The sequence below is a fragment of the Aedes albopictus genome, chromosome 2 (assembly GCF_035046485.1).
Source record: "Aedes albopictus strain Foshan chromosome 2, AalbF5, whole genome shotgun sequence".
NCBI classification, from domain to species: domain Eukaryota; kingdom Metazoa; phylum Arthropoda; class Insecta; order Diptera; family Culicidae; genus Aedes; species Aedes albopictus.
In genome coordinates, this window is record NC_085137.1 from 335,263,157 (window position 1) to 335,290,999 (window position 27,843).

General features: G+C 38.5%; 1 protein-coding gene and 1 long non-coding RNA gene across 12 annotated transcripts in view; one reads left to right on the plus strand and one right to left on the minus strand.

The window, feature by feature from the left end:
• The window catches only part of LOC109398038 (potassium voltage-gated channel protein Shab), a 382,157-nt gene that overhangs the window by 286,890 nt on the left and 67,424 nt on the right, over positions 1-27,843 (minus strand). For all 11 annotated transcript variants that reach the window (XM_029874584.2, XM_062852564.1, XM_062852565.1 and 8 more), the window contains one exon: positions 8,902-9,342. The gene's annotated coding sequence lies outside the window, so the exon portion shown is untranslated. The remainder of the gene's footprint in view (positions 1-8,901; positions 9,343-27,843) is intronic.
• On the plus strand, positions 13,758-26,639 carry LOC115260211 (uncharacterized). Its single transcript, XR_009997116.1, has 5 exons — positions 13,758-13,863; positions 23,181-23,351; positions 23,407-23,524; positions 23,580-23,698; positions 25,817-26,639. It is a non-coding gene; the product is annotated as an uncharacterized LOC115260211 (long non-coding RNA).

The following is a 27,843-nucleotide window of genomic DNA, read 5'->3' on the forward strand; positions in this document are numbered from 1 at the left end:
GGCTTTCATTGAATGTACATACATAGTTCATAATTTTAAACATATAGTCTATTCTACGAAACGACAACAGTGTTGATAATGATATTAACACTCACGGGCTTGGACACATCATCCTGTCAAATTTTTATTCATGAAATGAGCGATCAGCTGATCCGAAACGTCTCGTAAAATGGCTCATTCGTAAAATGGTCTGAACTCTGGAGCATCTCACGACAAACACATTTTCAAAAACTCACTATCGAAATGCAACTTTATTCGAAGGCGATTATGGATATCAAAACATAAAATCAATATCACAACGCCTTTTCTGCAATGTGGCACTCCAACTTTGTACAATGAGACTCAAATTCGAACACCAAATGTTGTGGAACGATCATATGTAGTAGGTACTAAATCGTAGATCTTCGATACTAGCGTTGGGGAAAACATCAACAGTCTAGGTAGATCATTATTGTTAATTTCCTTCTGTATCCGAAAAAAAAATACCGAGCGATTCCGCTTTTCCTGCTAAAATTTCAGCGGATATTTTGTTGTTGTTACTCCATACTGCATATAACGGGCGTTTCAAAATATCGGCGGCTTAAAATGACGTTTCCATTGGAAAGTCACTGGAAAGATATGGGAAATTTCGTTAAGCTTGGCTTAGCGTAAGCCGTCGCCTTTATTTGCTAAACCGGTGTGAAGAAATGCCAATATTTAAACCTGGCTTAAGAATTTGGCTTAACTTTAAGTGTGGTTTAAGATAAACCAGGCTTACGTTGTTAAGCCGGGTAGGTGAAGAAATCGGCCCTAAAAATCAACCCGTGACTCATCAGTGCAGTAGGTTGCGACCCACAGTTTATAAAACACTGTTCAAGTATTTCTAGAATTTCGTCATTTTATCTAAGGTGAACCTTTTCCTTCGTCGGTGCTTTTGCCACTTCTCTCTTTAACAGTAAAAAACTTTTCAGCTTATTGAACGGGGATATATACCAGCAGCAATAGAGCAAGCGGGTCAAAAGAGACAAAAGTTATTACTGTTCTATATTCGCCTAAATGTATGCGCATACTACTGCATGTATGCAGCTCCCGACTTCGAAGGACTCTTCCCCGACATAGGAAGCAAAGCAAAGTGAGCATAAAACATGAAGTTGCTTTAGTGTGCCACTTGGTTCATGCAATGGCAATGCATTACTTCTTCCAGGAAGTTTTGTCTTCTTGAAAATATGCTGAAGGGAAAGCAACAACTGAGCTGAAATCGATGCTAATGCACCTCCGCTTGAAGATTTCGTAATCAGTTTGGGAAGATAGATTTACATTATAATGACACTTTGTGGTGGACCTGAATGGTATTCTACTGGGAACTTGACGGTCTTGTCTTTCGGAGATTCTGTTGTGCGGTAACTAAACGTCTGCATCTGTTTAACTGAAATATCGAATAGAAATAAGGGCACACATTTATATATTGGGTTTATGTGCGGTCCCTTCTCCTATCACCACGCATTTAAACCATTTTTGAGTATTATATGGTGTTACTTTTGATATAAATAAGTCTTGTAAAATCATATCCAACCGGCATTAGTTGTTGTAAGTAAGTGTACTGCTTCAAATTACGACCAAGTATTTGCTCAATAAATTAGCCTAGCCATGTGTGGCCCTCGCATACACTTGCACCCTTGTACTCCAGTAATAGACATACAGCAACCATCTACTGAAGCAGAACGATATATCCATCACTCCGAATAAACACCCTAACGGAGTCCAGTTCATCGACGAGCCAAACATAGCTGTAAAATAGCGGCTCCTTCCGATAGCAGCACCAAACTGATGACCGGGTCACAGATGATGTCACATAATTTATGGCTACGGCTCTCGTACCCTCTTGGGTGCCCTTGTCCAGACCATATTCCAGTGCACCAAACCCCCTACCCATACGACCGTGGCAGCCCTCTGGCAGCATAATCAACGACATTGATCCAACCGAGCAGATATAGATTTTCAACATTCGAGCCTCGGGGTCATTTGTCCGTGCTCCCCATCTCGTGTCCTTGCGCGCTGGCGACGCGGGACGAGTCCATCGTTCTAGCGACGTCGGTTTTATCAGTCCGGTGGCGTTCATCTTCACTTTATGTGCCCAAAGCCCATGGTTTGGTATACTGGGCGCTGGCCATTTCGTGTGGCAATAATGGTGTAGTAATGATAATTGCAGATTTACAATTTTCCTTCCTTTCGCGTGCCCATGCTGGCCGGTTCCGGATCGGAGTGTTGCTCGCTGGACGTGTTGGACGTGCCAAACGTGGATGGATGTCATGTGAGTCCGTGTAGGGTACGCACGCAGGATAAGTATTTCAAAGTAACGTTTCATAAATCTTCGTGTTTGGAATGAATTTGCTTCAGAGATCATAAGTATCTGAATATATTTCAGCTTGAGCATGGGGTTAGCATGAACAGTAGCTGCTGCTTTAAGATTGACAAAGTATCAACAGATAGAACGGCACTTGGCTTTTCTCCCCATTTTTATAACAGATCGCAGGTAACCTGCTGTAAATGGTTTCATCGATAAAAGCCGTTGATATTAGTAACATTGATATTCATTTATATATACGGTAACATTTTTTGGTTTTGTTCTTTGTTTTTTTTCATTAATCATTTAAAACATTATACATTGCCATTACCAATCGAATGAATGATCCCATATGCTATGAGCTTCAAACGATAGAAAATATTGAACTGATTCTATTAAACTGCATTAGTTTAACTCAACAACCCTTTCAAATGTTGATCACGTTTAGCTAACACCAAATCTGTAAAACAAACGGAATCTTTTCCAATCCCTCCAAAGACATGAGTTTAGCAATACCGATACATACCGTCAGCATCAAAGTTCATATCATTGTGGTCATAGCAATGAAATGAAACGTTGCGGAAAGGGATGCGAAATAGAAGGACTCAGCAAAAGAAAACGATTCAGCGGAAACCCTCTTCCAAGTTTTTATTACGCCCTTTGGCCACGAAAAAAAAAGAAGCACAGCAATGGTCTACGCCAACCGGCCGGCCGGTGGCATTTGGCATGACGTCTTCGGTAGGACAGGGTTCCCTTGTTGCTGCGCGTCATAAAAATTTAGCTCGTCGAAGAAATTTTCTAATTTCGCCCATCGACGACCGACCCTTCATTATTCCGTGCCACGTGAAAAGGCAGCCGAGAGAGAAAGTATGCTGGTGCACGATTGTAGAGCAAAGCCTAAAACCGCTACTGGCAGCACCATTCCAAGATAAGGGTTAATTCCAACTCACATCAAAGATTACGATGCTTGACAGGAAATGTTCCATTGTAGAAACGAAATGCCAGCTGAATTTTATCATGCTCGACTGTCACTGAAATTTTAACAGTTTTGTAAATAAAATGTTGGCAGTTGAAAGAACCATGTCGTAATACATCATGAAATATTGGCTGTACATCTCTTCGAAGAAACTGAAATAATATATTGTATAAAGTCGAGCAATTAACTAAAGAAATCTTTATCGTTTGACTACATGCTTTAACATGACATCAAACGATTAGTCTATAATGCCATTCCAATGACATTGGTCAAATGCTTCATGGTAATAATCCTTCAACCGGCTACCGCAATCAAATACCAAAGGATTACATCCTACACATGGCTGACTAATCCCAGACACTAATCTGGGATTGAACATCATATGCAGTGCCCGGTAATGTGGGACAGGGCCCGTTGACCACACGCTTCTAAATTTAAACTACAAAGCTAGCCGGTACGAGCCGGACTGTGTCTTACGATCTCCTCGCCAGTCGATTTCACACGGAATATCCTTACAGCACACCGTAGACGTAGCTCGAGATGGGGAGTTCTAATAAATCGCTGCCCTGGCTAATCAAGTACATCTTTCCTTCCGCTGATGATGAAGGTTCACGTTTGCAGTGTGATTATACGTAGCTTGGTGAGCAAACGCTTTTAAAGCGTAGCGCTCAATTTGCAGTTGCTAAAAATAACCCTACAATAACGGCGTTTACTAAAATCAAATGGATAAGAAAAACCACTTCGTGCAAGGTTGGTCCTAAATATAGAGCACGGCAATAATCAATGAATCACTCATATATGCAGAACGGCATCGTACCGTCAACAGTGCTCGGGTTTTCACAGTTCTGTGTCGGAACTTCTATAGATAGAGATTACAATTATTTATTGACACGAAACACTCATCCGAAAAGAAATTATTCATGATTTTCTTAATATTTCCAAAATAGTTTGTTCTTCTTGTTTAACGTGTTTAACATAACGACAAAAATAGACAAATGTTATTGAACCAGCGAGTCTGGCAAGTTTGAAGAAAGCATCGATATCATCAATTGCTAGATAAAATCTCAAGGTCGATCCACTTAATAGAATATCCAAGAGCAATAAAATAAACGTCACACAGTTAAACAGACAGATTTTGTGTAATATTTAAATCCAAAATGATGATAAAAATGGGCGTGCGAGTGAAATATCTGTAAGTGAAAGAAAATCGAGTTAAATACTATTCCAACTCTAGTCAAGCAAGAGACGATCTTACATTTGAGGTCGAGGCAAAAGTCATAAGATGCAAACAAAAAAATTTCTAATGAAAATTTAAACCAACGCATTGAAATGCCTTAAAACGCATTGAAACGCTTCTGAAATCCCCATGAAATTCACCTACGAGTCTCTAAAGCTCTCTTAAGGCCCATTAAACCTTCTGAAGCGGTCTGAAATGCATTAAAACGCCCTGAAACGCCTTGAAACGCTTTAAAATGCCCCTAAAATCTCTTGAAAAACCCCGTGAAATTTACCTGAGAGCTTCTGAAACCCCCTAAAACCTCTCTGAAAGCTCCTGAAACGCCTTGAAACACCTCTGCTCAAACTTCTTTGCAATCTTCAAATCCATTTAGGTAATGAACTGAATCCATTTATGTAAAAATTCTTTTTAGGCAGTCCCGACTCGTTACCTAAACGGAGGTTCGGGTGAAGCTAGGGGTGAAGCGAGTTTCTTACTTATGGTTTTGCCGACGACTAGCTAACATTGCTAGTCGGTATGTGCATCAGCACTAGCACCCTTTTCAACCTGATGCAAAGCGTCCTTCAAGTAGTTGAGGAGTGGTGTCGCCAATATGGCTTTTGGGTAAATCCGAGTAAAACATCTATTGTTCTTTTTACGGAAAAGCGAAACCGTAAAGGCGTTCGACCTTTGCGTCTTTTTGATTCTGAAATCGATGTGACTGAACAGGCAATGTACGTTGGAGTCACTCTTGATGCCAAGCTTTCCTGGACACGTCATATTGAGTTCAGAATCAAGAAAGCTTGTATGGCCTTCGGTCAATGCCTTTGGTACTACTTGGGGTCTGAAACCCAAGTATATCAAATGGATTTACACAACGGTACTTAAGAGAGTTCGACTGATATGTGTGATCTAGCTACTTTATCGGCGCTGCCAACCAAAACGACCAAAGTCAGAATTTTCCCTTTGAAGAAGACTCGAAACAGAGTCGAAACGTCGGGACAAATCTAAAACAGTCGTTTTGATTCCCCAAGACTGCAGCGCTGATAAAGTAGCTAGATTTACACAACTGTTGTTCGGCAAACATTGGTCTATGGATGTCTTGTGTGGTGGCAAAAGGACGAAATGAGAACGATCCAATCAAAGTTAGGCCATCTCCAAATGATGTGCTTAATGGCGATGTCTGGAGCATTCTCTTCAACTCCTACGGCAGCGCTAGAAGTTCTCTTTGACGCTGCCCCACATTCATCTCAAACAAGAAGCACTTTCTTGCACTTATCGTCTACGGGTACTCGGCATGGGCGAAACTACGGATTTGTGCCAGGGGGTGCACTACAAACAAAAATTCATTAGTTCATCCATTCATCATTCATTGTCCCATATCTCACAGTAATGCTTTAGAATTCTAGGGGGTGCCTGGCACCCCCAGTAGTTTCGCCTATGGTACTCGGTTTACTAGAGGAAACCCCTGTGAACCGCACATCAACACACACCTCGTTGTTCCCACTTTTGGCGAATTGGGACAAAATTGTCCTTGCTCCAAGTGATTGCTTGTAATATCCCATATAGGACATTTACCACGAAATTCCCTTCCCGGGAAGAGAGGACTTCTGGATATCTGGAAAGAAGTATTTCAGACGGCATCGTAATGTTACACTGATGGCTCCCTTCTCGTAGGTCGAGCAAGTGCTGGTGTTTATTCTCGTGAGCTAAGGCTGTATCAGTCTTACTCACTTGGTGGACACTGCACCGTTTTTCAGGCCGAAATATTTGCTCTTATTTGCGGAGTGCAATCAGAACTTCAGCAGCACGTCATGGACAAAGTAATATACACTGCCGTAATTCTGCAAAGTGACGTAAGCGCCATTCAAAATGTCGATATTTTTTGGTATATTTTATATAATATCTGGTGTAAAAATAACAGTGTGGTATGCCTGCTGTATTATAATTCAAGATCTAGTCGTAGTCTATCATCTACGGAAAGAAACTTAGAGAATGAGCAAGAGTACCAAAAAACGGGCAAAAACTATCAATGTCGCTTACGTCACTTTGCAGAATTACGGCAGTACAGGGGACGGCCAAAATGCCTGGGATAGGCAACTATTTTTCTCCCACAAAAAAATTCTACATGCTGTAACTTTTCATAGAGTGCATAAAAAAAATCTCAAATTTTGACTGTTTATCAACCTGTTACATCTGCATCATTGGTACAAATTTGGGCTCGATTGAATAGATGAAAAAAATATATATGCAAAACTGTTATCGCTAAACCGCACAATTGTGCTGGTTCGTCACTAAAAGGATATACATAACTGACCAGTCACGTTCTAGCAACATTTTACGATACAGCGAACCAACAAATCAACAGCAGCAAAATCCGCTCACTTTAGTCAATGCATTTGTTGTGTTCCTTAATTCAATGGGCAACTTAAATAACAGAAGCATATATGCAATGCATGTACTATATAGCGTTGATGGTCTGGAGCGAAAGCCACCACAATGGTTGTTGTGGCGTCTTTCTAGGCAATATATTGCCTCCTCGGGGGCAAATTGAGTTCCCCAGGACGACATATGGAACCTATTTTGAGGGCCGCGGGAATTGAAAGCATGCAGCTAGTTCCAACCATAGTTGACTTACATTTCTTCTGCCTGCTGCCATGTACCCTGGCAAATAATGCACATCGTTGGTGCTCAGTTGTTCCTGCTCACCGGGCTGCTGCTCGTCGTGGATATTACCATTATGCGGTTATTTTCATGGTTGAGTGCAATCGTGTGGAGTGCATGGAGAAAGTAGAAACCCATTAAATTTTATTGATTTTTTCTACGACTATGAGTGGGTCTTTTGGATCCTTTTCAAGAAACAGGATACGAAAGAATGAAAATCCATTGAGGGCTTATACATTGTAATCGTTAGCTTTGGGGTTCAATAATAAAAAAATGTTTGTTTGGGTTTGAAAATAAAACCTAAATGCTGTTCATTCTATTTATTCTCTTTGAGTGATGGAAAAAATACTAGAAGATTTTTTACTTCACTTTTTTCAGCCCAGATAAATACACAAGATGCCTTCTTTACTCTCAGCAAGATTTTGCCCTTTTTTGAAGCTTTCTAAAATATGCAAATTGCTGTATGTGAAGCAAAAGCATAACGTACCAACTGGCGAAACGAATTGCAAATGCTTAGCTAAGGGAAAGTTCAAATATGTATGTAAAACATGTGCATTTTAATGAAGAGCGGATTGGCAGCCATCGTGTAATATGAGTAAGCATTGCCCATTTATTATTCTGTCGTAGAGGCAGAAATATGAATTCGGTACCGTTTTCTACATCTTGTAGGAATACAACAAAGTTTTTAGACAATTATTCTCCACAAGCCCATGACTTTTACACCGTCGTGTCGACTCGGGTTCAATCGAGCTGAAAGCCCTATTACCCTAGTACCCATCTTCACAGTAATCTCTACATACGACAGCCAAACGGCATCCACGTATCAACGTGAACCTGTGCCAAAGAGACATTGCTTGAACTTGCACAAACATAGTAAAACTCCGTAGTCTACTGAGCATTTGATTGCACCATCACTTTCTTCCCCCTTCCTCACAATAATCAGCCAGCAGACTTTGCAGGAACCATTCTCTCCTAAATTAAAATGTCAAAATGGATAAAGGTGCCTGATAGAAGCACACGATTGGGTTGACAAAAAAATCAGTACACTTGTATTAATTTCTCAATACCATAGTCTAATAACAAGGGATTTATACCATAAATTAAAACTGTTACTCTAAATGCTGTTCAATGAATAAATATAGAAAGTTGGTTTACTCGGTATACTGAATTGAAACAAAGGCCGGCATGTGCAGTAGACCTTGTGCGTTGGTTAAAGCACGTGACTGTCACGCTGAGGACCTGCTATCGAATCCTTGTCCCGACAAACTCAGAAAATGAGAGATCTTCCTTTGGTAAGGTAGTTAAGCTATGGGTCCCGAGATGAACTTACGTGCTGAAAATCTCGTTTGCAGACAAAAAATGAAGAAAATAAAAATAATATAAAAAAGGCCAGACAACCCAAGCAACACACATGTTATTTAAAAGTTACGATAGCGCAAGTTTTAGTTGTATAAAAGTTTATTTTACGTTATTTCAACACAATGTTAGAATTACGTAAAATAAACTTCTATACAACCAAAACGTGCGCTGTCGTAATTTTATTATAACATGTGCGTTGCTTGGGAAAAGTGACGATTTCCTACTTATTGAGTGAACCCTTACATTTTATCTCCCATTCACTTCAGTAAATGTGTCTCTCTCACAGCCCCTACATTCCCTCGAAGCTGTTTGGATCATAATCCACCTGTTTAGGCGCAATATTTATTATTCATTTATACTTACTTCTTTATTGCAGCGCACCCGACTCTCCGTCTTACACGTTCATGCGTAACAGCAAGGAAAGCGCCTTCCAAAAAAAATGTGTTTGTGTTGAAATTCCTTGGCTATAGGTGTTCGTTCTCAGATCTTGACCGCGTTCCCCCCAAAATCCGACACACCGCACGATAATTTTCCTTCGATGTAGTGTCTATGTGCTGGCCGCCACCACCCGGTGAAACATTTATTATTACGTCGGGTAATAAAGAATCTCACCGAAAAAAAGTCCACCGCGCTCACACCTTTTTCCGATCAATTCACTATTGATGAAAGATACACATAAGCCGAACAATGAAGAAATATATACAGCACTCTACGAGTATTTTCACCACACACTAGCGCTCTGATTTTCCTTGTTTTCCTCTTGGATTATGATCACTTGTTATTTTATTGTGGTACAACATGGGCCTGAAAGGAAAAATAATAAAAAAAATGTTTTTATTGTATAAAATATAACATGAACAGTAAGGTGGCCCACACTTATATGAAAAACAAAAATTTCTAAAAATGCCAAGTCTTACCTCTTAAATCAGTTATTTTGGACTCCCAGAAGCTACGTTCAAAATTTGAGCAAAATCAATCAAGCCTAAGGGGGCGCTCAAAACGCTTGAAGTTCGTATGGGAAAATTTGGCCAAATGTATGCAGAAATTATAAGTTTTCGAATTTTGCCGCTAGGTGGCACTGTAAGCGTTCAATAATCAAACCCTTTAGTAATATTGTAGGTGACTATATGACAAACAACTTTGTCGAAGACCGCAAAGTGATCCAACGTCTGTGAAAAAAGTTATACCCTTGTAAAGTGAGGATAAACTTTATTGTTGTTTTTTTCAAAAACGTGTAAAGGAATAATATCAATAATGAAATCTCAATACTTTGCCTCACATTGCCTAGGGTATTACTTTTTTCACAGCCGTCGGATCACATCGCGGTCTTCGACAAAGTTCTTTGGCATATAGTCACCTACAATAATACAAAAGGGTTTATTTATTGAACGCTTACAGCGCCACCTAGCGGCAAAATTCGAAAACCAAAAATTTCTGCATACATTTGGTCAAGTTTTCCCATATAAACTTCAAGCATTTTGAGCGCCCCCTTAGGCTCAACTGATTTTGCTCAAATTTTGAACGTAGCTTCTGGGAGTCCAAAACAAGGAGGTAAGACTTGGCAATTTTCGAAATTTTTGTTTTTCATATAAGTGTAGGCCACCCTAATGGACAGGATAAACATTGTTTCAGCGAAAACGATCGTGCTCCGTTCAAAGTTTTATTAATTGTAAAAATGAATAATCTCATTATGGTCAAACTGTTTTTGTACAAATGCAGTGTAATGTTGATAGTCATATCCATAGTCCAAGCCCGTGCACAAGGGAGGGATTTTGGGGGGTAAACCCCTCCCATTGTCAAAGTTCCACACACTAGGCACCTTCGTTCTTTGCCAAAATTAGGAAAAGTCACTGCCTTGTCACCCTTTCTGTCACGGGAGAAAATGAAGTTGATTGGCATATGTATCTAGTGGTTTCTACGCTCTATTTTTTTTTTATTTCAAATTTCTCAATAAAGTCGTACGGTGTCAAAATTTCATTTAGTATCGAACTTTCATGTTTGTACCTCCGTGTTACTAGCGTATCGCGGTAACAATAAAAGACCATGTATGGTTTCCGAATTCATAGCGGCCTTTATTCGTCCGAAGTTTAGGACCGTTTTTAATTCCTGTGCAAGTAAATAAAATTTTAGGGCATGTTTTAGGGTTAAGTTTTAATTTATAGTTCCTTACGTTTAGTCTTTTAGTCTTGGTTCCGGCACTAACTTCCTGCGCACTGTCTTACTGTTCTGTCCTGTCAAGGTTTGTTGCATGTATAATGGATTTCTTGTTAAAGTAGTTCGAGTTCTTACCTCGTAGGATGAACCAATCAAGCCTAAAGATTGCTCGACTCCTCCGTACTGTAGGTTAAGTTTGTACATATAGGTTCTAAGTTCAAGATAAATGTTTAGTTTTAGGGAAATTTTGCAAATTACATTATATACTACCTTGGAATTCACTTTTAAATGAAATATAGTAATTAGGTCCATAACATTAGTGTAGAAAATTAGCTTTTAAGTAGCGATTAATATGATCTTCGTGAACTGCATATCACTTCTTCAATTCACTTTTATCCTCAACCTGTTTTGCCATCTCATCTGCTCTGACAGCCGATCCGTGACGCGACAGTTGTGCCGATTGGCAAGGTCGGTATTGTTAAGGTGGTATCGACGCCGAGGGGCATCAGCGACACTCCGATTTTCTTCAGAGAATGTCAGATTTTGTGTTCCAAAACGGTGAGTTGAAAAGGAGAGCGTCCAACATAGCTCTGGTCCTCATCAGTTCCAACCTCATACTTCCACGGGTCATCGCTTGACAAAGACCGCCAGCTAAGAGTTGTGTGCTTAGCTGGTAGTGCAGCCTGAGCACTGCTGCCCTTCTGACTTCAGCTAGATTGAGGAAGTACGTCTCGAGCGTCTGTTCATCAAGGAGGTGTGGCTCAAACAGCGTCTGTTCTAACATCCAGCGGCTGAACATGAAATGCTCCTCCAACGAAAGCTATACCTAAGGTGGCAGCCCCACCACGGTGGATAGGGGACCTTAGGTCAACAACCTACTGTTTCCGAAACCAAAAAAAACCGTTACAGAAACCGAAAATGAAAGATTACGAATTGATTCAACGGCAACGACTTTTAGCGCAAAACAACGGACAAGATTTGAAACTTGGAATGAATTAACCTTAGCCCAGCTGGTACAACTGGCACAACTAGTTAATGAGCCATGCCGTATGAAGCTTGATATCCTAGAACTGAGCGAAGTCCGTTGGCCGAACTTTGGAGAACACAGATTGGCGTCGGGTCAAATTCTGCTATACTCTGGCCTACGAGGTGTACACGGTCCTTGCCACGGTATTGGTTTTGTGCTCAGCGCTCACGCCCACGCTGCGCTCATGAAGTGAGAACCTATTCATGAGGGGATAATTGTAGCCAGATTCCGAACACGGGTTCGAAACCTTATTGTGATCCAATGTTACGCGCCAACCGATGCTGCCGAATTGCAAGATAAAGAGAACTTTTACAGTCAACTGAATACTGTCGTGATTTCAAGATCCTCATGGACGACTTCAACGCGAAGGTTGGTTCCGACAACTCGGACTATGAGTTCGTCATGGAACACCATGGTCTCGGAGAAATGAGTGAAAACGGAGTGCTGTTTGCAGAGTTTTGTGGAGTTTTGTAGCAACAATGACATCTTGATTGAGGGATAGCTCTTTCCTCATCGACCAGTGCACACAGTGACATGGGTTTCTCGTGATGGCGTCACGGAAAAACAAATCGACCACATCTGCATATGCCGAAAATGGAGACGGAGGCTTCTTGATGTGCGGAACAAACGTAGCGCCGACATTGCGTCTGACCATCATTTCCTAATCGGCGAGATCCAACTGCGCATTGCTAGGATCCATCGACAGGAGGAGAAAATCGTAGGCGTAGGTTCAACACACGCCAACTGGAAGACGCTGCGATGAAAAGGTCCTTCATCGAGGTGCTAGAGAACCGTGTTGCGGATATTCCAACAGGTGGAAGCGTAGAAGATCAATTGAGCGCCATCAAGGACGCTTTTATCGCCACTGGCGAGAATAATTTGGGTGGGCTACGCACCCGGAGAAAGCAGTGGATCACAGATGAGGACACCTGGAGGAAGATAGAGGAGCGAAGGAACGCCCAAGTCGCGATAGAGCGAGCGAAAACACGAGGAGCCAAAGTCGTAGCCCGTCAGCGGACAAAAGAGCGTGGGCGGATTCCCTAGCCGACGAAGGCGAGAAAGCCGCAAACACAGGCGACATCCGTTTCCTCTACGATGTCTCACGTCGCCTTAGTGGGACCAAGATGAATGCTACGATACCCGTGAAAGACACGTCTGGACAGTTACTGACCGACCCGGCTGACCAGTTGAAACGCTGGTTCGAGCACTTTGGAATCGTTTTTCAAGTGTCGGCCACGCCACCAACACCTCAGCATGATCCGCCAAGGGTTCGACGCATTACCCGTGTCAGCACCGAAGCACCATCAGTGTTTGAGATATATATGCTATGCTTTATATTTTTGTCTGAAAGTTCTGAAGTTTATAAACAGTCTGAAGTCTGAAAAACTAAGTTTATAAACAAAAGCACAAAGCTGTTAAGCAATAAACGTTTAGCATATTTTTCATCAGTTTAGTCTTTGTTTTATGTGATATAAACTATTTTAATAATAGTGAAAGTCTCTTAAATAAAGACAAATCATTCAAATCAATATTTTAATAATTGGCCGATCATGTATACTTGTATGTGTGCAAATGAACTTTTGTTTACGTTTCATTTAAGAATTGCTACAGCAATATGAACAAAAAGTGGAGAAAATCCGTAAAATATGAAAACGTTTTATTTATCGCATATTTTTTATTTCCGATTCATCTAGGTAGTCAAAGCTAGAAATCGAATGATAAAGAGTAGTTCTTCCAAATAATGAACAACAAATGATATTTTTTTGGGAAATCAAAAAGTTTTGGAGAGCCAAAGTTAAGTCATTTGTATGGGAATTTCACTTTTTGTGTTCCGTCTCGAAAGAGATATACACACCAAATTTTCATTTTCGCATCCAGCAAAACAAATTGCTGAACATCAGCCAGCAAATCATCCTTTTGCTGGAAACCAGCAACGGCACGCTTTGATTACTGAAACACAGCACTCATCATCTGAGTTACTGAACAGTCAGCAAAGTCATACCTATCTGTCACTCCGTGATTGTTTTTCGCCTGGGGTCATCGTTGTCATCGTCGTGAACTTCGTCAGCAGCAAAAAGTTTTGTTTTTATCTTGTGCTAGTGTTAAAAAAGTAATAAGTTTTGCGTATTTTTCGGTGTAAAACGGTGAGAAAATGGATGCGGAGCTTGAGTTGGCGATTGCCCCACTACAGGAGGAAGAATTCGACTTCGAGGGGCTTTTTGGTATGTAACTTAAAGATGATTTTGTTTTGCATTGATTGACAGGGCCGGTGATTATGGCGGATATTTTGAGGTGCTTCTTGTGTAAGCAGCTAGTGGGTGGCTATGTGGACGGATTGAGACGGCACCTCAAACAGCACGAGAAAAATCACGATTATCAAACAAAATTTGTTCACTTCACTTGCATGCAAAGTGGGTGCAAAATGGGCTATAGGAAATTTCATGGGCTTAGGCAACACATAATTGCAAAACATCCGCAGTCCACCAACACAACTGGTCCGGCAAACCGAAGAGCATTGGGAAGCGGAACGATTGATTCAGTGGTTGATAAGGCAGAAACCGAAGTGGAAACATCCGTCCACGAATGTAGTGAACCGACTAAGAAAGATGTGGACGAAGACATAAACACTCTGCGCCAGTTTGCTGCAATTTCCGTTTGCCGTTTAAAAGCTGATGTTTCTTTGACAGATACGAAAATTAAACAGATAATGACCTTTTGCGAATCAATAATAGATCATATCAACAGTTATGTATCTAAAAATGTTGGGAAGTTCATTGAAAAACATGCTCCTCATATTGATTCGCATGATATTGTCCAAATTCAAAACAAATTGCGTGTGGAAGGAATTTTCACTGATGTTTCCACTTCCGCGAAACAACTATCCTTCTTGAACACAGCTGTAGGTGCTATTCCAGAACCTCGCACAATTATGCTCCGAGAACGTGAAGGAGTACGTTTTGTTTGCGGAACAGAACATGCAACAAAGGTTCAAGTTTTTCATTCTACATCACCCATTCGTTCAGTAGCAGGGATTTAATTGCAACATTATTTTGATGCCAAATGCTAAAAATGACTACAGTAATTGAACCACTATGCAATGTGTCAAACATTATAATTATTTCAATTTAGTTCTATCATTCTTCTTCTTCTTTATGGCTCTACGTCCCCACTGGGACTTGGCCTGCCTCGCTTCAACTTAGTGTTCTTTGGGTACTTCCACAGTTATAATTTGAAGGGCTTTCTTTGCCTGCCATTGCATGAATTTGTATATTGTGGGGCAAGTACAATGATACACTATGCCCAGGGAATCGAGAAAATTTTCCCGACCGGAACGGGAATCGTACCCACCGTCTCCGGATTGGCGATCCTTAGCCTTAACCACTAGGCAAACTAGAGACCCATTATCTATCATTATGCACATTATATCATAAACGAATAGCCGTAGTTTGAGTTTTTTCATCCCAATATAAGCGTATTTAACCTTTCAGGACGCGCGCCAACAAAGCAACTGAAACTACATCGCGCTCACGCTGTATACGACGAGCGAGGTTTTTTGGTAGTGTTGTACTTTTTACAACAGCGCGTGTCCTGAAGGGTTCACTTGTATAATTCATGAAGCGGCACCTATTTAAAATAAAAATGCATCCTAAACATGTCTCTCAAAACACATTTTCGAAAACTTAAACTATGATGTGGAGTTCTACCAACATACAATTCCAATAAATCTTTACTTCAAATACCTTTCGAAAGTCGGATCGAATTTTGTGCTGTACAACACAGGTGTCCATGGTGGCCTGTGATAGTTTGATTTTACAAGATTTTAATATAAGGATTGACCCTAATCTATAAAACTCCCCTTATATTAAGCATAAGATTTCGAGACGAACAATCTCAAATTTTATAAAAACTTCAATAGCAAATTTGTTTTTTAAATGACATTATTAACACTATCCACTTCTGTTTTTGGACAGCGATTTATGTTTTGTTGAGTTTCCAACTTGTGTCCCGTATTGAAACGGGACAAATCAGGATATGGACAAGTCAGGATATGATTAAGATTAATTGACCAGGCGATTTTAATTATTCGCTAATTTGCGTTTATAACATACAGTTCCAGGGGTCGCCAGTTACCCTAATGGTTAAGGCTATGGATCGCCAAACCGGAGTCGGCGGGTTCAATTTCCGTTCAGGTCGGGAAAATGTTCTCGACTACCTGTGTATCACGACTAGTGTGTATCTCGACAAGTGTATCATTGTGCTTGTTGCCTCACAATATAGAAATTCATGCACTGGCTGTATATGTGTTCAAAAAACACTAAGTTGAAGAGAGTCTGACCAAGTTCCAGTGGGAACGTAAAGTCATGAGAAGAAGAAGAGAAGAAGAAAGAAAAAGATCACATAATTCATATAATAATTAATCCACAGTCATATGTGATCTGCGATCACAAATCATTGAATTCTATTATTTGACAGATAGCGGTGCAATAACAACAAAGTTGTTACACATATTGGACCTGGCAGTAAAAAAAATGTAGGCAATAACCTGGCAGTTATCGAATGTTTTCTGTGCATCAATTACGTAATTTATTTTTACTTTTTTTTTTATCTCATCTCGTCACATTAAAAAATCTGAGTATAAGCGCAAGCAGATTCAGATCTTCCACCGACAAACTGACATGACAGCTATAACAAATAAATTCAAATTTATTGTCCCCGACACCATGTTGAAAAATAACCGAACACTACTGCCACCTCTATAACGGTTCGTCATGATTTGATAGTTTGATCCCAAACCCCCGTGTCAGGTTTTTTTACGCGGGGGATACGTACCGCGTAAAAAAAAACTCAGTTCAAAATTCGAAAAACCGCGTAGAAAAAGTCTCACCATTTCTCGACGAATCATGCAAAAATAAGACGATGAAATTTTTTTTGTATGGAGTATGGAACCGCGTAAAAAAAAGACCTGACTGTTAAATTGTCGGTTTGTCGGTGGATCTCCTGTCCATTCTACAAAAAAATATTTTTACGTAATTAATGTACATTCCTTGGAACAACATTATATCTTAAAATAACATAATACCCTTTACAGGTTCAAAATACATTCCAGTACATTCCCATCATACAATCCTTAAAAATGATTCTTAGGAATCCAGAAAATCGTTCTGCTCTACCAGAGCAGACAAATTCTATCATGCAGTGGGAAATTGGTGAAACAATTGGAAAAACTTATCGTTCGTTTACTGATGGAGAATCTTACAGATCGAATGATTTTTTCAAAGCGTACCCCGGTGCTTGCAGGATAGTCATATATGAAGATGATGTGGAAACATGCAATGCTCTAAGCTCAAGATCTGGCAATAATAAGGTGTCTGCTATGTACTTCAAAATCGATAACCTTCCTCAAAAGTATAATTCATCACCAAAGACGGTATTCCCTTTGATATACGCGAAATCTGCTGATGCCAAGCGTTTTGGGTACAATGCGATTCTTGCACCGCTTATTGAAGACCTTAAAAAGTTGGAGAAAGGCGTCACGATTTTCTTTGGTAGAGAAAAATATATTTTACGAGCTGCAGTGATTGTAGTAGCTGGAGATACGCTGGCCGTTCATGAGTTATTTGGATTTTTGGGACCTTCTGCCAAGTTTTTCTGTCGTGAGTGCACTATTACTCGAAGCGAATTCCACGATGATCCCTATACCAACAGTTACCCACCGAAAGATCGACAATGGTATGACAAACATTTGGGACTACTTCGAAAAAAGAAAATAACAGCTTCGGATTGTGGCCTCAAATCTACAGGATGCGCTTTGAATGATCTACAGCTATATCATTTGACCAATAACCACGCGTTCGACACCATGCACGATTTAGCAGAGGGAGTAATACCATTGACGATACAGTTAGTCCTTTCCCGTTATTATCGAAACAAACTACATGGGTTCACTGTAGATTTCATAAACTATCGACTCAGGACGTTCATTTACGGATACCGTGATAGAAAGAATAAGCCTTCGGCAAATATAACTAAACAGATGTTGCTTCAGCCAAAAGCACATAGGATGAGACAAACAGCTTCTCAGTATTTACTGTTTCTTCGCGCATTTCCATTTCTTTTTGGTCATAAAGTACCGCATGACTGCAAGTACATGGCCATCATAAGTGCGTTAAGGTACACCGGGGCAAGTTGAAACGGGTGGGGCAAGATGAAACAGCGGGTTAACATGATGTTATCCAATGATGGTGAACAGTTTGAATGCCATAACACATAGTTTTTGATTCAAACAATCTTTTAGCGAAAGAAAAAAATAGAAATTGTATTGAAATCTATTTCAAAACTTCGTGTTTCATCTTGCCCCACCCGTTTCAACTTGCCCCGGTGTACCTTAATTAATATTACTCGCATTTCTTTTTCACCAACGGTTCCTGATTTTTTAATAGCTGAACTGGAATTCAGTATTAAAGCATTTTACAACATGTATTTCGATCAGTTCAAACGTCGTCCAAACAAAATACATCACCTTTCACACTATGCAGAATGCATAAAAAAAATTGGACCACTGCAACACTTCGACTGCCGTGTATTCGAAGAAAAAAATAAAACTATAAAATCTCAGATGAACGTTGCCAAAAACTACAAAAATATTTGCCTTAGTTTGGCTAAACGACAAACATTCGCTCAAGCCGTTACTATAGCAGAGCGTCCATTGAAAGATCGTTTGAGCTACCAGTCTGGCAAAATAGAATTGATCAAAAATTTAAAATCTGCTAACATGCTAAATCACAACATAGAGGATCGTTGCTTCAGCCCAAAGGAAATGGTTTTCAACGGAGTACAATTCCGGATCAACTGCATAGTAGCAGTCAAAGACTCAGGTCAGAACTTGCCCGTCTTCGGGGAAATTCAGGAAATAGTTGTATTAGACAATACACCAAGAATGCTGTTAGTTTTGTGGGACGCGATTGACTTTGATGATTTCCTGCAGGCGTACCAAGTTGAAACTACAAATCAACTTCAACTAATCTTTCTAGATAATATTTATTGTCATACGACTTTTGCGTTCTGGAAAAAGTATAACGACAACACTCATTATATCTCAAAGCGATTCTTCAACGGAGATTTTTAAAGATTACATTATTTTGAAAACAATTCCGAACCTCGACAGTGCACGAAGGAATTCTGGACGTAGAAGCTTTCATGATGCTCGAAGAAATTGACTTTAACCGACTGAACTTGAATACCGGCCAAAGAAAAAAAATCATCAAAATCCAACGAGATATTCAACTGGAATCAGGCGATGTGAAAAACGAACCGGCTACGGCGAAAGCTGATGAATCTTACGAAGAATACGAGTTCATTGAGCAGGAAGGTGCAGCGGGTCCATCTCATATTGCCCTGGAAAAGGTAACTATGTACTAAAACTAAAATCTACTTTACACAAATAAATCGTTATGCCACTCGTTTGACCTTGTGCGATACCATGATATTTATCTACTTCTTCTACTATACTTCTAAGGAATTCGATATTGACCGTGTGTTTGAACTTACTACAGAAGGACGGAAAGTGATGGAATTGCTGCGAGACGGAGCACCGGTCAACAATCAACTGATCAAGGATATTACGAAAGTCCTGAGCCAATATCTTGTCGAACACTTTGGATAGTAAGTATATTGTATCAGTAGGTGGGCTCCAGAGGCACCCCTGGCCAAGTTCGCAGGGGTTGACGGTATTAAAGTGAAGGAGTTTCATTTTGATTATTGTAATGTAGTGTTCTTTAGTGAAACATATCACCTTTTTAACACTTTAATGCGCCTCCAACGGTTCATCACGAACCGGCTGCTGCAGATGGAGTATGGCTGATCATATGCATCAGACATGCTCGATAAACATGGAGGATCCGCCAGGGCTCATTAGAGTCTATTCCCAAGCAATAGTTCCAAGTCGGTTGGATTTAAGAAGGCTTTGATGATCGTTACAAATCCTAATAAAAGTATTGTAGGATTTGTGACAGGTTTTGGAACCTTTTACAGCCAACTGACTTCAAAAAGTTGTTTGGGCTCTATTTCCCACGTTTCTCGGTTGATTTTGATTAGTAATTTATTATTGTCATAGTCGCGTTTTCGAATTTTTAGAATGTTAGTTGGTCATATTTTTTTTAAATAAAGCAATTAAAATCGACCGAAGAATTAATAGTGGGAAGGAGATTTGCAGCACTTAATTGTGCTGATAGATTCGAAGCTAACGTGCGAACACTTAAACGCATTGTTGACGTCAATGCGTTCGACGTGACATTTTGGACAAAAACTGACTGCTTTTTATTAACTGAACAACGTTACTTGTGTATGACTAGGTTGACATTTCTAGGCTACGCTTGAGAAAATGACATGGTTTATCTAGGTAGGACCGATAAGACAATTGAACGAATTTGAACATTTTCCATAGTATTTGTAGGTGGACGAATACATAATAGTTGACAAGCAATCTTTATTATTTTAAAATTGTATTACAATCAAACGTATTTTTGTTTATCCCCACAAACGTATTTTTGTTTATCTCTTAGATGGTATTTTGAACCAACAGAAAAATATCAGAAGTTCAATTGCATGTTTCTGTGGGTTTTGGACCGATGACAATTTAAGGACACAAGAGATGAACACAGAGAAGTAGAAAACGATTAGCGAAATCAAGAAAACAATTTGACACAGGATCGACTATATTTTAACATACAGGGTTTGATTGATTCGATGAAAAAAACCAACATACGACCACTGACTTAACGAGAAGAAAAACATATTGAACCATACCACAAAATTGAACAAACCGTGTGACCATAACACTACATAGGCAAATCCTGACTGACTGACCAATTGAAAACTTTCCAACCTTCTACCGTAACTTTCTGAGTCAGTAGGCAACAGTGTCTTAATGGATATCATTTTCCGCGTACGGCTGGCAAACTGCTTCTGAAAGATTACGTACTCTTTTCTATCTTCGGGTCTAGTGTAGAGGTTTCAACTCTATTCAGAGTGCAGCTAGAAACCTAGCAAAAAAAAAAAAAAAAAAAGTAGGTGGGCTCCAGAGGCACGTTCTTTCATATACATACACTTAAGATTTTTTTACGACGGTAATAAAAAACGTAACCGTCGTAAAAAAATAAATAAAACAAATAAAAAAAACGTTGTAAAAAAGTCAAGTCACGGTAGATGTGGACCTGACTATTTTACGTGTGTTTTGAAGTAACGCGTTTTTTTTAGGACAGACCGCGTAAAAAAAAAAACTTCAGTGTAACATAATTTATGCTTCTTGAAGTATGTAAATCACTCAATAATTGTACTCAGTCCATATTCGCATCCACGAATGAATATGGATATGAATATGAATACTATATTAGCTGCAAATCCCTTGGCAAATCCTAATATAAATAATGTTTCATAATGAAGCTTATGAAATTTAAGATTCAAAGCAAGAAAAACATTATAATAATGAAAGACCGTTTTTTACAGCCATCCAAGTGTCCATTACAAGAATGTGATTGCAAAATCATTGGTTAAAAAGTTCGATATGCTGCGATCCGAGTGTGCGGATGTGCCACAGGTAGGTTTATTAACATAAAAATTGTTAGAAACATGTTATGTGTTTTTGTCAAGAACTTTTTGAATCTATTTCCTAAATTTTTTTATTTGTTTGTTTTTTTTTTTACCCATGTTTTTGTTAATTTCGTTTTGCATTTTGTCGTCAATTCCCATAACTTCCAAACAATGACTTTATTTTAAATATTTCAATAGTTACGTCTGTTTGTCTATTGTGTTTAATGTCACCTAAATTTTTAAGTCCTGCTTCGATTTCAAACATAATTTAGAAAAAACAACTAACTGATTTTATGTTTCGACTATTTTGCCCTATCGTTATCAACCCACAATGTACGTTATATCGAAGACTAACTGTACTGATACTTCACGTCTTTCTGCTTTGCTCCGAAGCAAAAAGGTGTGTTATTCAACATGTTCACCAGGTTTTCCTATTTAACTTTACGCGTATTTGATTGTGTCTAAAGTCCATCGAGTTTTTGAGGAACTTCACTTTTCAACTAATTCATGTTATAATTTCAGGCACTTTGGTTCTATCCAAATGGACGGGGCTTCGGTAGACATAGTGGCAAGTTGCATTACCACATCGAGTACCTAGTAAAGAAGGAAAAACAACAGATGCGCTGCTCGAAAGAAGTAACCGAATCGGATCCGCTAGCGAATTCTGAAACTGAACTGACTGATGACGAACTGAACGACCTTGTAAGTAATCATTTACACATGCTTTTTGTTTTTACTTTTATTTAACAAACAATATGCAAACGTTAATGATTATAAATTTAGCTTTTAGTGCATTCATAATGAGGCTACTTTTAAGGAGCCCACAGAGCGTTTTTTTAATTTGACAACCTGCTTTTTTACTTATCGGTAGCTGTTCAGTTATTACATTTAGAAGCGTCTTTGAACTACTACTTCTTTTGCCATTCACGCTGCTGCTTTGGAAGAGCGTTTAGCAAACTTAAGCTGTTAGTACACAGGGTCAGATATTTGTCAAAAAAAGTGCTCAAACATCTTGGCGAATAAAAATTAATTTTTACTTAAATTTGATAGTTCGACACTTGAACTTGACAGTTCTCCTAAGGAAATAATTATCGAACTGTCAAGTTTAAGTGAAAATTAATTTAATTGGAACAGACCCTCAATAGACAAATATTTTGAACGATTATTGACGCCTTAAACCGTATTGAATGCATCCCGGAACTATTCACCGCTCATGCTCCATTCACCGCCCGTTTCATACGATTTGAATATAAATTGTATGAAACGAGCGGTGAATGGAGCATGAACGGTGAAAGGCGACCTCATGGCACATTACTTTTTTTTTAATACACCATACTATATTTTTGTAACGCTCAGTCGTACATGGTACAATGAAGCTTTAGTTATTGAAAGTAATCATATGTTCAAGGACATAGGACCTGACAGGGAGACTCATTTTGGGCACCCTACATAAAAATTTACTTAATTTGTTGCACGGTGTGCAACAAATAGTATTTGTCTGTAAATACCCATGTCTGGCGGGTTTGGCTTTTGCTATAACTTAGTCAATTTTCAGCCGATTTTCATGAAACTTTGTACACATGTAGGCACCATAAGTACTATTCGTGTACAAAATTTCATGAGAATCGCTCGAAAATTGACTGAGTGATAGCAAAAACCAGACCCGTGCAAAAAAAACAATCGGGTGTAATTAATTACTATGAAGCTGGCCGAGTTATAGCTGAAAGTGCAAAAATAGGTCCTCTGCCCAAATGGCCCAGTCCCAGTAATAATCGTGTATAATAATTGCCAAACTCGCTGCCGAAAATAGCATAAGTTCATCTACTCGAAACAAAAAATAAAATGAATGTCTACTTTCTATTCTGTGTTTTAGGTCGCCAAATTGAAATTCATCGTACCGTCGGATGCATCGTTTGAAATGATCAAAAGCGATTGAGTAAAAACATTCGAAACCCGAAACGTTTTGCGAAAATCGACACCGGATGATATCGTACAGGCGGTTCTAGAGACGTTTCCACTATCTACTGCGTTTGATGGTTGTTTGGTAATTATACATGCCTGAGTATCCTTTAACAGCTATAGCTAGTTATCTATTTTAGATTGAAATGGATTTTGCTGCTATGTTCCCTGAGCAGACATGTCCCATGGAAAAATGGAATGCGATGGAGGAAACAATTCTCGAGAAATTCAAACATCTTTACCCAACCGTTGGCAATAGTATAAAACTACAATGTTAAACAATTATGTAGAATGCATAAAGTATTTTTTGCAGAGTTCATCCGGTCGCTGCTCGTAATCAAGGACAGAAATCCCTCACGAGGCGCAAAACGGGCAATCAAAGGTCCACAAAAAATCTCGAACATGCTTGAAAGAATCGTCGAGTGGATAAATGTATGTATAATTTAGGTTTATTTATTTTTTGTTTGTTCGCAGAACAACAATTTATTTTATAGTTTGTTCCACAGGCAAACAAATGTAACACTCTTCTTTTTTATTGTTTGTATTTGCGAAACTTGATTAGAAATTAACGATAGAGTTTTCGTGATGATGATTTTTCGCAATTTGTTCTGAGGTTACATCTGTTTGTCTGTGATTTATATTGCGCATTTCCCACCTCACCGGTCCCTTTCGTAGTTATTATAAGTGCGGAATCGTGGATAAAACTGTACATTCGCATTGAATCGTGATGGAGTCTTCTGCGCACTTATGCATTATAAGTTTTGTATTATAACTTATACAAACTGGACAGGATCCAGTGGGGTGGGATATGCACAATATAATAAGCGGAATATACACTGAAATAAATTTTGTTGTTGTTTCCACCGAATCCATGGTAAAATTAAGAACTGTACCAACAATTTTCAACCGAATGCAAAATTCTGTTAATTGTACTGAAACATTGTCAATATTACCATGCGTGAAGTACCATTGACTAAAAACATTCTTTATGTTACTATTTTGACATTGTATTTTTGACCATGTTTATCTAAGATGCGCAACATTCAAGTCTACATGGTCGAAATTACAATGCCCAAATAGTAGAACCAAGAATGTTTTTAGTCAACAGTAATACACGCATGGTAATATAGACAATGTTTCAGTACAATTAACAGAATTTTGCATTCGGTTGAAAATTGTTGGTACAGTTCTTAATTCTACCATGGATTCGGTGGAAACGACAACAAAATTTATTTCAGTGTAGGTAGCACCCTACATTATCATCATGAGTTTTCAGCTATTCAATACAAATTGTTAGTAAGTTCAACACTATTGATGAAATAAAAAAAAAACTGGGGTGTTTTGGGTTGGCCAAACTTCATACTTCAACCCGTACTAAAACAAAAATCATCGTTGTAGGGTGGGGCGGGGCAAGATGGGTCACCTAAGGATGGATCACCATAACTTTGTAAATACAAGTCGTATTGGTTTGTATTCATCTGCTTCTCTTTAATACACTAGCTAGCTATGCTAAAAGTCGGTTAAAAGTTCATTAAATACAAAATATGATGTTAAACAAGCAGTTTTCAAAAGTGATCGATTTTGCGCCTTGAAAAAAGTGCGGAACAAGATGGGTCACGTTGTAAGTAATACACATTTTCTCAACAAAAAACGTCAAAATATAATATTTGTTCCACATTAATATTCTCCATATCCATAGTGAGTGAACAAGTACTAGTAGTAAACATTTTATAAATTTATTTGGAATATAAAAAAAACTTTACGATTTGAGTGGTCCTAAGGCGACTTGAAAATCGATGTTTTCACTAAAAATTATCATAATTTTATGTTCTAATTTTGAACGTTCATTCCGCTTGATTGAAGTCATTTGTGAGACGTAATAAAAAAAAATAACTTTTTAATGCTCCAAAAATGCGTTCAAAATTGAAGGTGACCCATCTTGTCCCGCGGCCGTTTATATGAAGATTATATAGAATATATCGCATAAGAAAAATGGCTAAAAACCATTTTATTTTTTATTTCCCAAACTTCGGGGCAAGTTGAAACGGGTGGGGCAAGATGAAACAGCGGGTGAACATGATGTTTTCAAATGATAATAAACAATTTGATTGCACATAGTTTTTGATTCAAACAATCTTTTTCTCGGGATGAACCTGCCTACGGCAGAAAATCCCGCAATAAAAAAAGAAATAAAAAAAAAAAAAAAAATCAAACAATCTTTTAACGAAGGGTAAATTTCCAAATTATATTGAAATCTATTTCAAAACTTCGCGTTTCATCTTGCCCCACCCGTTTCAACTTGCCCCGGTGTACCTTATTCATGCTGGTCATCTAACAAAATTATTAACATAATCAAAACATAAGTAATGCGCCCGAAAATGGCACTGACCCATCTTGCCCCGCGACCCATCTTGCCCCACCCCATCCTACTTGTAGTTGAAGCTGATCAGATCTGCTACCAAGTGTTATAGTTTGACATATAGATTTTGAAAAAATCGATTTCAATATTATAGGTTCTATTGTTGTTGAACTACATTTTCTTACTTACAGGTTGAGGATGATATCGAGCAGTTCGCAGCTTCATACCGAGGCACCAGGAATCCCATCATGGTTATCAAGGCCCCATTATACACGGCAGGGGAGACATACATCCGAGTCGGAAAACAATGTTTTGGAACAGGGTCCGAAATCGAACGAGGTTTTTTCACAATGATTATGACACATTTCTACTTCAACTGTAAATTTGAACCGTCGCTTTCAAATTTTTATTCGTTTTTTACGGCATCGATTATGAATGTATCGAAACCATCGACTACAGTAACCGCTTTTTTGCTTCAACTGAAGTGAAGCGCTCAGAATTTTAAAATGTTCACGCATTGTTTATTGTTTTTACCAAGGTTTATACTCAATAAAAAGTTGTATATGTTGAATAATTAAAGGTGCAATTTCAATATGCAAGTTCTAAATACAATGATATTTATAATGTATTCGTGGTTTGCACGTTGTAATTGCATTTTTATAATCCTTTATTTTACAAGAAACATCTCGGATTCTAAAGATATTCATCATAAAGGCCTCTGTGTATTGCTAGTCGGCCTTTATGGTGATTATCTTTAAATTCCGAGATAATTTTCCTCAATCAGATGTTTTAATTCAGTTTTACTGAGCGCGATCAGTAAAAATACTTAAATAAGCTGAATATACAGCAATTCATATACACTTGAAGCTTGCTGGAACTCCAGCAAAATAAAATGGTGTTTGCTGATTCACAGCATTGCTGCTGTCAAATATTTGAAATTGCGTTTTACTGGTCAACCAGCAAATATTGTTTTGCTGGATTCATTGCTGAATTTACAGCATGTCAAAAACCAGCAAAATTTTGCTGATTACCAGCAAAATAAAAATAGTGTGTAACATATTTTAAATGGTACTTTTAGAGCAATTCATCCAGACATTAATGTTATATTCTATCACAGAGAATAGTTATCCACCATACCAGAAGCTGGCACACCATTCTCGAGAATGAAACATTGATTGCTAAACATATAGAAATTAAAGCAGCGGAACGGTCTTCATCTTAGGCATAGTGCACATATTTTCATCCTATTTAAAAATAAGCTATGGGGAGCAGTTTTGTTTTGTTCCTTATTTTAGTTAAAAGTGTGCACGGATAACGACAAAAAGATCGTAAACAATCAATACCTAAATCGCATGTTTTTCAAATTGAATGGATTTTGGGGCATATCATGAAGAAGGGTACTACTCATACCTTATTTCTATGTATTAGCGTTTTTGCGATTAATTTTATCTGTTGTTTTTCCATTCAAATTATTAAGAAAATGTACTACCGTTCTTCTGCAAAGTGACGTAAGCGCCATTCCAAATTTCGATGTCTTTTGGTATATATCTGATGAAATAATAACATTGCGGTATGTTTGCCTTATTAGGATGCAAGATCTAGTGTGGTAATCTAGCGTCCTTAGGGGAAAACATAGCGAACGATCAAGAGTTTGATGAATAATAACTAAACATGTAGCAAAATTATTAATACCGTTTACGTCACTTTCTCGAAAAACAGCAGTGTAGGAACCATCTCCCGTAAAAAATGTGTTTTGAATGTAAGTATAGTCTTTCAGTGTAACTTTGTTGCAAGAAAAGCTGATAAAGCTGATTTAAAATCGAACTTTTAATGTTTGAATGCTGTTGTATACCTTTTGTTAAAGATGCAATTCTCTTAAATTGTTTGTTTTGTTTGTCCATGTGCAGAGTTTTAATGACAATGATAACGATTATTCAAAATACCTACAGTGTACCAAACAATTGGTCGGCGTTAAGTCAGAGAGGACCATGTGTCTTTTACCTAATTTCTAGAAAAACGACTTTTGAGTTTGCAACTCTATAAGTTTTGAGTTTTTCAACAAATGTTCATGTATTTTTGCCACAAATCTTAATAACTATTCATCAAATCATCACTCTATATTGATCGCGAAAAAAACGTAAAACTAAGTTTGAAACCGAGAAATTGCCAAGTAATTGATTGTACTTAGTCCACTCTGACTTAACGATTTTTGGAAAAT